Source organism: Mycteria americana, chromosome 1, assembly GCF_035582795.1.
Source record: "Mycteria americana isolate JAX WOST 10 ecotype Jacksonville Zoo and Gardens chromosome 1, USCA_MyAme_1.0, whole genome shotgun sequence".
Classification (NCBI taxonomy): domain Eukaryota; kingdom Metazoa; phylum Chordata; class Aves; order Ciconiiformes; family Ciconiidae; genus Mycteria; species Mycteria americana.
In genome coordinates, this window is record NC_134365.1 from 149,080,748 (window position 1) to 149,093,139 (window position 12,392).

General features: G+C 48.0%; 1 protein-coding gene across 5 annotated transcripts in view; it reads left to right on the forward strand.

Annotated features, from left to right (window-relative positions):
- Positions 1-10,640: 10,640 nt before the first annotated feature.
- The window catches only part of UBE3A (ubiquitin protein ligase E3A), a 55,030-nt gene continuing 53,278 nt past the window's right edge, over positions 10,641-12,392 (forward strand). For all 5 annotated transcript variants that reach the window (XM_075523637.1, XM_075523646.1, XM_075523619.1 and 2 more), the window contains exon 1: positions 10,641-11,140. The gene's annotated coding sequence lies outside the window, so the exon portion shown is untranslated. The remainder of the gene's footprint in view (positions 11,141-12,392) is intronic.

The following is a 12,392-nucleotide window of genomic DNA, read 5'->3' on the forward strand; positions in this document are numbered from 1 at the left end:
CTCATATCTAGTCCTGAGTGTTTTGACACTATTATCATTTAACATTATTTTCAACTACTTTCAGTTCATGATTTTACAGATTTGGCATCACTTTATTCTGGGGGAAAAAAAAAAAAGAAGATTTAGGCATGATAGCTAGTGTTTTGGCTAGTTATGTCTTAATTAGTAATTAAGCGTATGACGCACTTATAACACTGTATGAAAGTACTATTTCCAGCATTACAAGCATTATAGCATTAGAAATCACTCTACAACTCTAATTCCAGTTCATAAATGATTACAAGCACTTACTATGCTATATAACTCTTAGCTGAGGATCCTACATGCTTATAACTAAGCTTTTGAGAAGCCTGGAGCCTTGGCAGAGAAATCAAACCACAGTATTCACTCTCAGGGCAAAGATTTTCTTGTGTAAATCTTGCTTTCAGGTTCAGTAGGAGTGTTTTTATGGAGAAGGAAAAAAAGAAGGGGGGGAGCTATTTGCTACATTTAGGAGCTCATTTGTTTAATTGAACAGCGGAGACCATAACAGTGTCTGTAAGCATGGAATTAACTGAAATTATAAGATGAAAACAGAAGGATGTTCCTTCTGGAGCCAGTCTTAGAAACATCAGCATGGATACTTTAATGAAAAATAAACCCCCATCTTACACAATGCATCTTACCACATTTCCCCTCATTCTGAGGGACAGATCCTTCAGTTATTTCCAGCTGTTCACTCCAAGCTGGAGATGGTAATTTGTGCCTTGAAAGAAAAGTTCGCATTCCAACACGGAAGTTCACACTGGTGATTGAGTCTCAAAGATGCAATTCTTATGACTTTGCCTCCAACAGTCCACCAATTTAAAATTTACTGTACCTTTTCACCTCCTTTACAGTCATTACAGATAAGAAGTCGTAAATAACAGACAAGCATCCAGTCTTGCTCGTACAGTGAGAACAAGAAACCTAAACCCAGCAGACTACGCCGTGATGTCCGCTGTTACAGAATCTAGATCGTATCTGGAGTCTTACCCTTGAAGTTATGCCTTGTGAGTGCTCATCCAGCTTTACAATGCCTCTACATCTGTAATGACATCAATTTTGATCAATTTAGAAACGTGCGATGGTATTAATTTTCAATATCCTCTCTAGAACGGTGAGGATACCAGGTGAGGTACTTCTTAAATCAGATGTCACTTGTGAAAGAACATATAGGCACTCACCCGCTGCTTCCTTTTGCAAAAGCGGTGTCAGTTCAACCTTTCAGGGTTACAGAATAATCCCTGGGCACAGAACCACATCTGCTCTGTGATTTTTTTTTTAATATTTCTTTCCATAATTGCAAGGCTGTCAGGGAACTCGTAGGCTTACAAAGGAAAACCTGACAAGAAGTCACAATTAAGGTTTATTATATCTGTTTGAATCTGATTCTCATGTGCATGAAGAGCACTATATTTCTTCTTCAATGTCTCTAAACAGTGTGAAGTAGCTGGTTTTTATTTTTAAGTGCCTGCAATAAATGATCACTATAGGTTAGTAAAGAAACTAGTTCAAAGGAGCTTGTCCAGTCTTCAGCAACACAATAATTTGCTCATAAGCTTGGCCTTTTCCATATAAGTAAATTAAAATCAGTATTTCACAGTTCACACAGATTAAATACCAGCCTAGAAAATCAGCACCAAAAGTAATGCGCTGTTTCATACCTGAGCAGACTTTCTGAGAGACCAGAGAATGAAGATCTTGTTTTAAAAGATACTTATTTTTAGTTCAAATGAGTTCTGCATCCAGACAGCTCCAGTCGTCATATTTGAAACAGCAAAGCAATGTAAACAAGGAGCTCTAAAGCACCTTGGTAAAACTCCAAGGTCTATTTCCATCCCAAGGTCCAAACTTTTCAGTACTTATTCAGGCAAAATTCCCATGTATTTCAACTGGATTTTTCTGTTATGTAGGATTTCACTTTCTCGGTAAAAATACCTGTGTTTCTTCAGCATACCAGATAGAACGTATTATTTTCTAATATTACAAAATGTAAAATTAAGAAAGCAAAACTATGAAAGCAAAATCACAAATGCAAAGAAGACCATAGGTCTATATTTGGCCAGTGGTGGATTGATATGTATAGGATAGACATTCAATGCTTTTCCAGACAAATCACTAATGACCTGGATGATCTCTTCTGCTATACGGGTATTACCAGTCCAGAGTATACTTCAGCTCTGGGGTCAAGAGGTGTGACACAGCCACATGCCAATGTCACATGGGGCCAAGATGGAGATTATATAGTAGTTTCCATAGAAAGGCAAGGCAGGCACGTGGGTCAGATGCAGCCTGCATCACGGTCTAGCAGGACCCCAAGCATAAAATGACATCCTCCAGCAGATTTCTCTATGGTGTCTCCCATGGGGGTAGTGGCTGTCTGAGGAGGCAGACAATGGGTATGGTACTTTTAATCTCGGGGTTCAAACACAATTCATCCCTACCTTGGTAATAAATTAACATTTTCATCCCCTTCTCCTCAGCTACAGTCTTTCAATGGTCGATGCCTCCAGTGTCCTTGTCCCGTTGCCCCCTCCTCTGATGCTCTGTGGAAGTAAGGCAGGGAGCAAGAGCCAAAACACAGGAATTCAATTTCCACCTAAAACCAAAATCAGGCAATTCACTGGTACAAGGTATGTGAGGCAGCTTAAACGCTCCTTCTTCTCCCCCATCCCCTCTTACTTCTGTGTTTTCCTGCAAGGGGCAGCCAGCCAAGCAGCTGGTGTTTATATATAGATGAAAAAATGTCGTGACTTGTATATTCTACCTTTCGGATAAGGACATACTGCAGGGTAGGTCCCACTAGCTACAGAAGATTGAACCTGGTATAGCTGTCTCTGCAGCAGCAAGAGCTACAGTAGAATTAGTATTGCTGCTGAGGAAAGGAGGGGAGCCGGGCTTCTCTTCTAACATCTTCCAGCAGCTGAGCCAAGAGAAGCTGGAGCTGTGGCTGATGCTTTTTCTTCTCAAGCTAAATTAGGTTTCATCTTCAAGCAGACACCCCTTGGGAGTGCCCTCCTTTTCAAATTAAAACCTTCCCAGACAACAGTATTACTAACGCAGCTGTATAAAAATACTGGGTGTGGAAAGCTGCATATTGTATGCTAATTACTTAAGCCTTCAACTTTTCAATTATTTCATGATGACCTTTTAAAAATCATTTATTGACTGGAAAAAATATGGATAGCTGGTTGGACCTGATTTCACCAAGGTGCTGCTGCAGTGCTAATAACTAAACCACACTTTGTATTCAAGGAACGAGCTGCTTAAATAGGAAAGTAATTATGACATTAAAATGCCAAAGTAAAAAAAAATGTAAATTGCATTTGTTGCCCTGTAGTATAACCCAAGGGTAAAGTGAGTTTCTGGCATGACACAAGTTTCTCTTGGAAAAATAAGAGTGTCTCGTCTCAAAAGCAATATTATCAGTTGGGCATTGTGCGATCCCTTGTTTTAGGAAAACATGTGCTGTGTTTGTGCTGGGATTGCTTGTCAGATATTTTTTTTTTTAGCCATGGCAGGTTCATAAATGCAGATGCCTGCACCCTTCCAAGCATTATTAAGCATGTCACATTAATTGCACAAAGTCATTTTGCTCTGCTCAGCAAGTCAGACTTCTATATATATCTTGGAAAAATAATGTAGGCATGTGGTCAGAAAAACAGCTGTCAGTCAGGCTCCTCTTTGACAATCGAAACAGCAGTCTACCCAAACCTGCATAGCTATGTGATGTAAGGCAGTTTCAGCTGCTCTGCGTGCTGCAGAACATACCAAGATGTCCCCGTGAAATCTCTGAGTAAACAAAAGCATTGCTCCTAAGCATCTTTCACAACTACAGCAACTGCTTGAGACTTCTTTCTGAAACCAGACACCACGTCAGGAACCAGGGCCAGGCTGTGAATGTGGAAAAGTGTGTGATACAGCACAGCAGAGAGCAAAAAGGCAGAAAAAAAAGGGTTGAAAATCCCTGCAGTGCTGGCATCCTCACGGCACAGAACCAGAAAGAATGCAGAATGGCCAAAAAAAAGACCATTTCCAGTTCATCTGCAGAGGTGACCAAAGGAAATATCGTGGAGACCTGCAGCGAGGCACAAACCCTCACCCCATGGGGAAGAACAGAAATGACTATATTCTGCTCCTTCAAGAAGACTGGAGGAGGTATGTGCGAGGCTGGCAGAAAGATGGTACACTAGACTTGGAGACGAAGGGTGCACGTGAGCTGCTTCTCCTTTCACCCTATTTCTTTCCAGAGGCTGGGGAAAGCATTCAGGGAAACAGGAGTCTCCCCTGACAAGCTTGTTTCAGCAAAACGCAGTGGGAAATCTCCCTCAGCTTGCAGGGAGGACACTAAACAACCTCACTTGATCAAGATCAGTCTTCAGGCCAGAAATGGGAATTGCTTCAAGATAACGTGAACCTCCACATCGCACCTTAACCAAGAGACCAGTGCGTCTCTTCATGTGGGGAAAGGGGAAAAGAAGTATGCTTTTCAGGCCTCAGAAGCATGCACTGCCCTTCAGAAATGCCCTTGGAAAAGTTCAGTCCTTCAGGTTAAAATGAAGAACCGGAGGTAAGTAGCTCAGATCCTAGAATGAAATATTGAAAACCGCTCTCAATAGTATGTTCACTGATCACTCATCACCTTTTCCTTCTCCAATGGGAATTTAAGTTAATTGGAGGCACGGCTGACAAAAGTGAATATCGAGTTTAGTCAAGGAATGAAATAAACTTTTCTGAGTACTGCTTGCATTTTGCTTCTGTATTTTTCAAAGTAATGTTTGTGTCTTGTGAATAAAAGAGCAGTAATTTGGTAGAGTTTAAACATTCTCCTTGCTATTCCTACACACCAAACCAATAACAAAAGCTAAGACTGGTTTCAGACATTAAAAATCAACACTGGCAAAACCCCACACCTCTATAAAAACATATAGGAGGTGGTGGGAATCATATCTGGGCCATCTCCAGAGGACTTTGAAAAGTGAAGTGCCCATTTCCCTGTTTCTACTTGCTCCACTCATATCTGACTCCACTAAGAGTTTTACCACAGCTCTCAATACAAGAAGGGTCACGTTTACCATAGGTGGCAAAAGGTGGAGTGGCCAGAAGGGGCTGGACAGGTTTTAAGATTTTGGGTGCACGTTACTAACCACTTTAAATTAGTTAACTCCTCACCATCATAGCAGGAATGAGAGGAGAAAAGGTTAGAAGCAATGCCAACTTCAGTTGTGACCTGCCTTCTCCTACATCCAGAGCTCGAGCTCAAAGCATCTTGCTTGCCTGCCAAGGCCTGGCCATGCAGCTTCCACCACACGTCTTAGTTTCACTGCCTGCTTAAGATAAGGATTACACTGTATTAAGCCAACTGACTTGCAGTCCCCTACAGACAGCCTTAAGAGCTCAAGTCCCCCTGTCTGCATTGAAAACGAGGAGATCTGAGTCAAGAGTGTTATCCCCACCTCCAAATTTCTACCAGGGAAAAAGAGAGGGACAGAAGACAGGACAGACCACCACAGTCCATCATGATCACCCAGTCACTACAGGGATTTTTTATCTCCCCATTGCCCAGACCAAGCTCTAACTCAGAACCTCAGCATTTCATTATATTGCTGATGATCTTTTCTCCTCCCTTACCTTTTTATCTGCAAAGGGAGGCATAAAGGCTTCAGCTATCAGCAAGCCAAAGCATTTGGCTTGGCTCCCAAAGGCTCATAACACTTCAGTGTACTCCTTCTGTCTAAAGAGGATTAACTAAGGTAGATTGTTCACAAAAAGATGCCTATATCTAAGGGGTTACACTTACAGAGCTTCAGGATCTAATTTTCACTCACATAATTATTTGAAATCAACACAAAAAAAAGTATTATCAGGTCATTTGTATTGGGGTTTTCACATGAAATGAGAACGGGACACATGCAGCGTTCTGTGTGTGTTTACAAAGACATCTCCAGAGGAAACTATTTTCTACAAAGCTCTGAAGTGAGACATCAACATCTACTGAAATTAATATGCAGCAGACTTGGTTCACGATGGCATTTATCCAGCATCACAAGTAAATGGTGAACGAGGCTTGGGATTCTATTTTTAATGTCCTTTTCCTCCCGCTGGAAACCGCTGCCTATTCCATACAACTTGTGTATGAGGCAAGTTGTATTTGTTCCCCTTCGGTAGTTAAAAAAAGACACTTGTTTCCAAATGTTCAGAAGCTAAGATTAGATTTTCTGCAGTGCTTCTACGTAGCAACCAGGTTATTAGCTGTAATTGTTGATTTTTACTTTTTTACTGAGCATTACTTCAGTCACGTAACTGATGCATCTCAGTGGAGCCTGCCCTGTGGAGATCGCTGCAAAATACAGTCTAACCACTTGTTCTCCTCAGCTGCAGTCCACACCCAGGCATTAGAGCTGCAGTAGGGATTAGCGAGGAAGCAGGGAGGGAGTGGTGGCTTTTCCATAGGGAATTCCAATCAGATTTCTCCAAATTCGGAGTCTGCTCAGCTGGGCAGATCCAGTTGCTTTCCAGCAGCTGGCTATACCAATGTAAAGTAGCTGAAAGCACTCAAGGCAGCAAAAGCATTTCTGTACCCTAATATCTGAGCACTTCAGAATATGTAACATACTTAAATGAGGCAGGAAAGTAGAGTTATCCCCTTTGTAACAGAAACAACTTGGGCACACCAACGGCCACAGTTAATCTATGGCAAGTCAAGCTACTTCAGTGTAAAAAAGTTGCAAACACATGATATAAAAACTAAAAGTGATTTAGTACTTCCCCCAAAATAGCAATTTATCCCTAGCAGAATCAGTGTGAAATCCATCACGCAGCTTGGTCATCCGTGCACCGCTGCTATAGAGCAATTTGCTCTGAGTATATTCCTTAATGTATCACTCTTCGCATGTCCACAGCCAACATGATCTGTCCCACACCTCCTCAAAACAGAAGGAAGGCTGAGTCTTTTCATACCTGTGTCCTATTCAGAGAAGTCTCCTTCCCATACCTCTGCATCCAGCCAGCGCAATACATAAACCCGAGCATCCACATCAGCTGGACCCATCCTGCATGTTTCCTCTGTCTGCCGTCCTCTGCCTCCTCCTCACAATTGCATTGGTTTCTTCAGAGGAAAACCTGTGACATGGCTAAGCAATATTACCTCAGAGCAGTGATGGGCCATGAGCGGCTCGTTACTAACTAACCAGGGACAAGATCTCAGGATTGCAATCAATAGTTCCATGGAAAAAAATGCACTTGATGCTCTGCAAGGGTGAAAAACCCCAACTCTGAGCCAAGTGTCAGCTACTATTTGGAAAGAAAGAGGGCTAAAAAAAACCAAGATCATATAAATCCACGGTGTCCCTATCTTGCATATTTTGAGCAGTCCTGGTCCTTCCTGCTATAAGGATGCAAGAAGATGACCAAATGTCGTGATACAAGTTATGGAGACAGCTTCCATGCAATGAGTGACTGGGATATATTCCAGGAAGGGCTTTAGGAGCATCACCTAAGCATGCAGGGATAAAATTGTGAAGGTTAAAGCTAGGCCGGAGTTGAAACTGGTGAGAGATGTGAAGGACAGTAAGAGCATCTGTAGGTACATCAGCAGCAAAAGGAGGACTAAGGAAATTGTGGCATTCCTGCTTAATGGGGCAGAGCACCCAATGCCACAGGACACGGAAAAGACTATGTGAGTGCCATCGCTACTGGCAAGGTGTAGTCTTGGGGCTCCCAGATCCCTATGGGTAGTAGCAAAGCTTGGGGGAGAAAGGTGCTGCTCACAGAAGAGGAGGATGAAGTTATGGACTACTTAGATAAACTGGACGTATGTAAGATCATGGGAGCAGATGGGAAGCAACCAAGCACACTGAGAGCTGGCCAATGTCATTGTGAGGCCACCTTCTGTCATCTCTGAATGATCGTGGTGTTCGTGGGAGGTCCCCAAGGGCCAGAGGCATGGAGGATCTGGGGAACTTATGGCTGATCAGATTCACCTGAAACTCTGGGAGGTTATTTCCAGACTCAGTAAGAGCAAGACGTGACTGGGAACAGCCAGCATGGATTTACCAAAAGCAAATTATGCTTGACCAGCCTGAGCACCTCTGTGATGAGAAGACTGGCTCTGCAGGCAAGGGGAGAGCAGAAGATGTTGCATACTTGGACGTCAGCCTGTGACATGCTTCCCCACAGCATCCTTATAGTCAAGGAGGAGAAAAGGTCCGGACACGTGGGCTCTGCAACAGAGCAAGTGAAAAGCAGTGAGAGAGTGCATCTTCCAGATCTTTTTCTCAATATTATTATTTCTGAGGTAACAGGAAAGCTCGTGGCATAATAAACTTTGAACCGAATCTGAAATTTTAATACATCAAAGTTGGCAGGTTTTGCTACTGTGTGGGAGAGAGCCTCCAGTGCAGAAGTCTGTGTTCATTTCAGTGATTATTTTTAGACGAATACCGATGTCCATCTGAGCACAGCAATGTACCCTGCTTTCAGACCACACTGAAGTATAAGAGTACTTCATTCAGTCTTAATATTTCAATTATACATCTGCCCGCCATATTCTTTGTGAGTACCAGGACTCTCTGCACAATTTATAACGATGTAGTTCAAGTCCACTGGTCTTACCAGCTATTACCCTATAACATACATGTTAGGTCTTCCAAAAATGTGCTAAAAACTGTAATGTATCCATGTCTTCTTAAAGATCTTAAACACACATTTCCTGGCCCAGGACAAATACTTGGCTTCAGTATCATGCCTTTGAGAATTTATGCTTATGGTTTTAACAGCTTATTCTAACATTTAAGAACTTCTCATGCTTCTAGATTATACTTTTAAGAAAAAAAAAATATACTCTCTGCCAGGGTAGAACCACTTCTATTTATTTCCTTTATTAAGGGATAATGTAAAAAAGATTCAGATCTGTTTTCCTCTTTTCTTTCTACTTATTCCTTCCCCCCCTTCTATGCTTCCAGCTCCACATATTTAATGCCTAAAAAAAGTCAACATCCCCAAAAGTCAAATTTTGCATGCATTGCCCAATTTTGAAATTATTTGATCAACCTGCCTTCAACATTGACCTGTCACAATGCAAATTTTATTTGTGTTTTTAAAATCCCTCAAAAAGCATACATTCCATACATGGGCCTGGGTGTAGGTAGGGGAGAGAAAGAAAAGAAATTACCTGAGAGGCAACAGAAAAATTATTTGTAGGGGCAGATGAGCGAGCCAGGCAGCAGGCAGGGCTGTGCAGGACCAGGGGGTTTCTTGCCCACCCTTAGGGCCGCACGCCCGGGCCTCGCTGCTCCCCGACCCTCCCAGCCCCGCCAGCCAGTTCTGCCCTCTGTGCCCCCCAGGGCTGCGTTTTTTTAATATTTATTGAGATGCATAGATAGCTACAAGTGAAAAGCAGTGATTCAAGAGTGAAAACATCGACGGCTTGAATAACATAGGGCTCTTGGTGACGTAAACCTACACAGTGGTGGCCCAAACCTACACAGTGGTGGCCCTCGCCATTGTGGGCTGCAATGGCGAGGCCCTCCCTGCGCCTCGCTGCGAGCCGGCCGCCCAGCCCTCGCCCTCCCCGTCCTCTCCTCCCTCGCCTGCGGCCGCGGCGGAGCCCAACATGGTTGGGGCAGCCAGGCTGGGCGCTGCCTGTCCCCGCGTGCCTCAGCCGGCGGCAGCAGCAGCACGCTGGCTCCGGCCCTGGCTCCCCTCCAAAGGTCAGCGGCCGTTCCCCTTCCTGCGCTCCCTCCCGCTGTCCGGCCCTGGCAGCCCGCCCAGATTAAACTTGATAAACCCTGGGCGGGCTGCCATGGGGCCCACCGGACAGGCCCCGTCACCGCAGCGGGGTTTGGCGGTGACGGGGCTCGGTGGGGGCCTCGCCCAGGGGCTCGGAGGTGGTGGCGGCCGCTCTTCTTGCCGCGGCACCGACGGCCCCTTGCTGTGCCACCGCCGCGGGCCGCGCGTGCGCCTCCATGGCCGCGTGCTCGCCTGCCTGCAGCCGGGCACCTGCGCGAGCAGGGGCGTGTGTGCGCGAAGGTACGTATGCACGTGCGCGTACGCGTGTGCCTGCGCACCCGTTGTGTATCAATGTGCACGCACACGTATGCGTATAACGTGCGTACACCTGTGCACGTGCATACGTGCACGCACGCGGACGTGTACGCCCACGCGCACGTCTCCATGTATGCGTATGTGTACGTCCCCCTGCATGCGTGTATGTACATGTGCGTGCCCATCAACGCACACACGTATATGCGTTGCCTCCGTGTGACACATGTGCGTGTGCGCCTGTGTGCATGTGGGCGCTGACGTACGTGGCCCTGGCCGCGTGCCCCCGCCGGCTCCGCGCGCCCCGCCAACGGCCGCACGCGCGCCTCTCCCACCCCGCCCGGGGACCGCCCCCGCCGCCCAGCGTCCGCGCATGCGCGGCTCCGAGCTCCGCCCCGCCCGGCGCGTCACCACCCCGCGCGCTGGGCTGACCGCCGCTCCATAGGGAGGGAGGCCCCGCCCTCACCCCGTCGCGCCGTTGCCCTCTTCCAACATGGCGGCTGCCGCCTCACGCGTGCAGGCACGCAGGCGCCGCCCCGGCTCCCTTCCGCCGGGCGCCGCGGGTGAAAGAGGCAGGAAGGAACCGGCCCGGGAACTCTATGGTTTGGCGCGGTGGGTAGCGTGGCGCAGCCGCCTCGTCCGCCCGCCCCCGCCCGCGTTGCACGCCGGGACACAGTGGGTCCTCCTTCCTGCCCCCCCACCCCCGCCCGCCGCCAGTCCTCCGAGCTTGCGCCGCGCCGATATCCGCGTTGCTCCCAAGATGGTGGCGCGGGGCTCGGGCTGAGAGCGAGCGAGTCCGCGAGAGGAGGCGCACCCGCGGGCCCGGCCCTCCCTCCAGCCCCTGCGCGCCGCCGGCCTCGCCAGGCCGCTCGCCTCTGCCTTCCCCGCCCCGCCAGGCCGCGGCCCCGTCTCCTCCGCCCCGGCGCCCCGACGGCTCCACCGGCAGCAGCAGCAGCGGCGGCGCCTCCTCCTCCTCCTCCTTCTCGCCTGCGGCCCGGCCCCGAGCGCGGCGCGGCCCCCGCATGAGCCCGGGCGGCGGCGGCGGGAGTGACCGGGAGCAGCAGGCCGCGGCGCCCAGGTCGGTAGGCGCTGCGCAGCGCCCGGCCCGGGGGAGGGCCGGGAGGGGGGATGGTGCCCGTCTCACGCCGGCCCTGAAGGGGAGGGGGCCGGGAGGCGGCTCTGCCCGCTTCCCTCCGCCGGGGAGATCCCCCACCTCGGGTGGGGAAAGCGGGCGGGAGGCGCCGGCGGCAGGGGTGCGCGGCCTCGGTGGTCCTCTCCCTCCTCCCCGTGAGGCACATGGGTGCGGGGCCGCCCCGTCCCTCCCCAGAAGCGGGAAGGCCGGGCGGGCGGGTGGCTCCGGGCTTCAGCCCGCCCCTCCGGGGAGACCGGGCTTGCCGGGCGACCTTGGGTGAACCCAGTCTGCCCCTGCCTCAGTTTCCCGGCTCGGCCGAGCGGCGCAGCGGCGGTGCCGGCTCCGCGGGGCTGCTGTGGGCATGGAGTGCCTCGGTGCCTTCGGCATGGCCGGCTGTGGCAGCTGGGGAGGTACGGGTATGTGAAGTACTGCGGGGGTGCATAACTAGTGTGCAAGGCCTGCTTGACGAAGTAGGTATGTTCACTTGCTCGTGTTACCTTCTATCCAGTCTGAAGAGTTGGATCTGCTAACCTGTGAACAGGCTGCTTTGCTGATGAATGTGATCTGTTACTCCTGGCTGCAGGACTTGCTGGGTTTCAGTTTTAAGTGTACCTGCAGTATTTCTTTCAAAGGAACTCTGTGGGTTGTTATGGTTCACAGTCGATTTGTAAATCATATGCCTAAGATGATGTGACGTGGTCATTCAGAAGTTACTACTGCGTAGGAAACAAAACATGTTCCACAACTCTCCTTTAAGTGGCAAGAACCTGTAGTCTGTAGACTTGTAGTTATGCTTTTTTTCCTCCAGTTAATGGAAACGCTTGTTTATGTTTCCCTCTGTGCAAGCCATGCTGTGCTTCTGAGACAAAGCCTGTGTCTTGCACATCACTTCAGGGATGGTCCCTCTGTGTCTGTATGGAAACTTCCCTACCTCAGTAGGAGTCTGTGCAAACCTGAGGCTCTGTGGGAATCAGCTTGTCAGATTAGTTTTACTATGCTTCTTGCATGTTTACCAAAAAGTTCCTCAGTGGGAAATTGTACCTGATTTTAGCTTTGATTTCCTAAGGAAGTAAGACCTATGTGATTGTATTGTCAGGTTTGTTTTTGGTTTTGGGGTTTTTTGACTGCTTGACTGGTTTGAAAGGGAGAGGTCTAAAAGATAAGATTAAGTTCCTAATTCATGCAGATAGCATCCAGC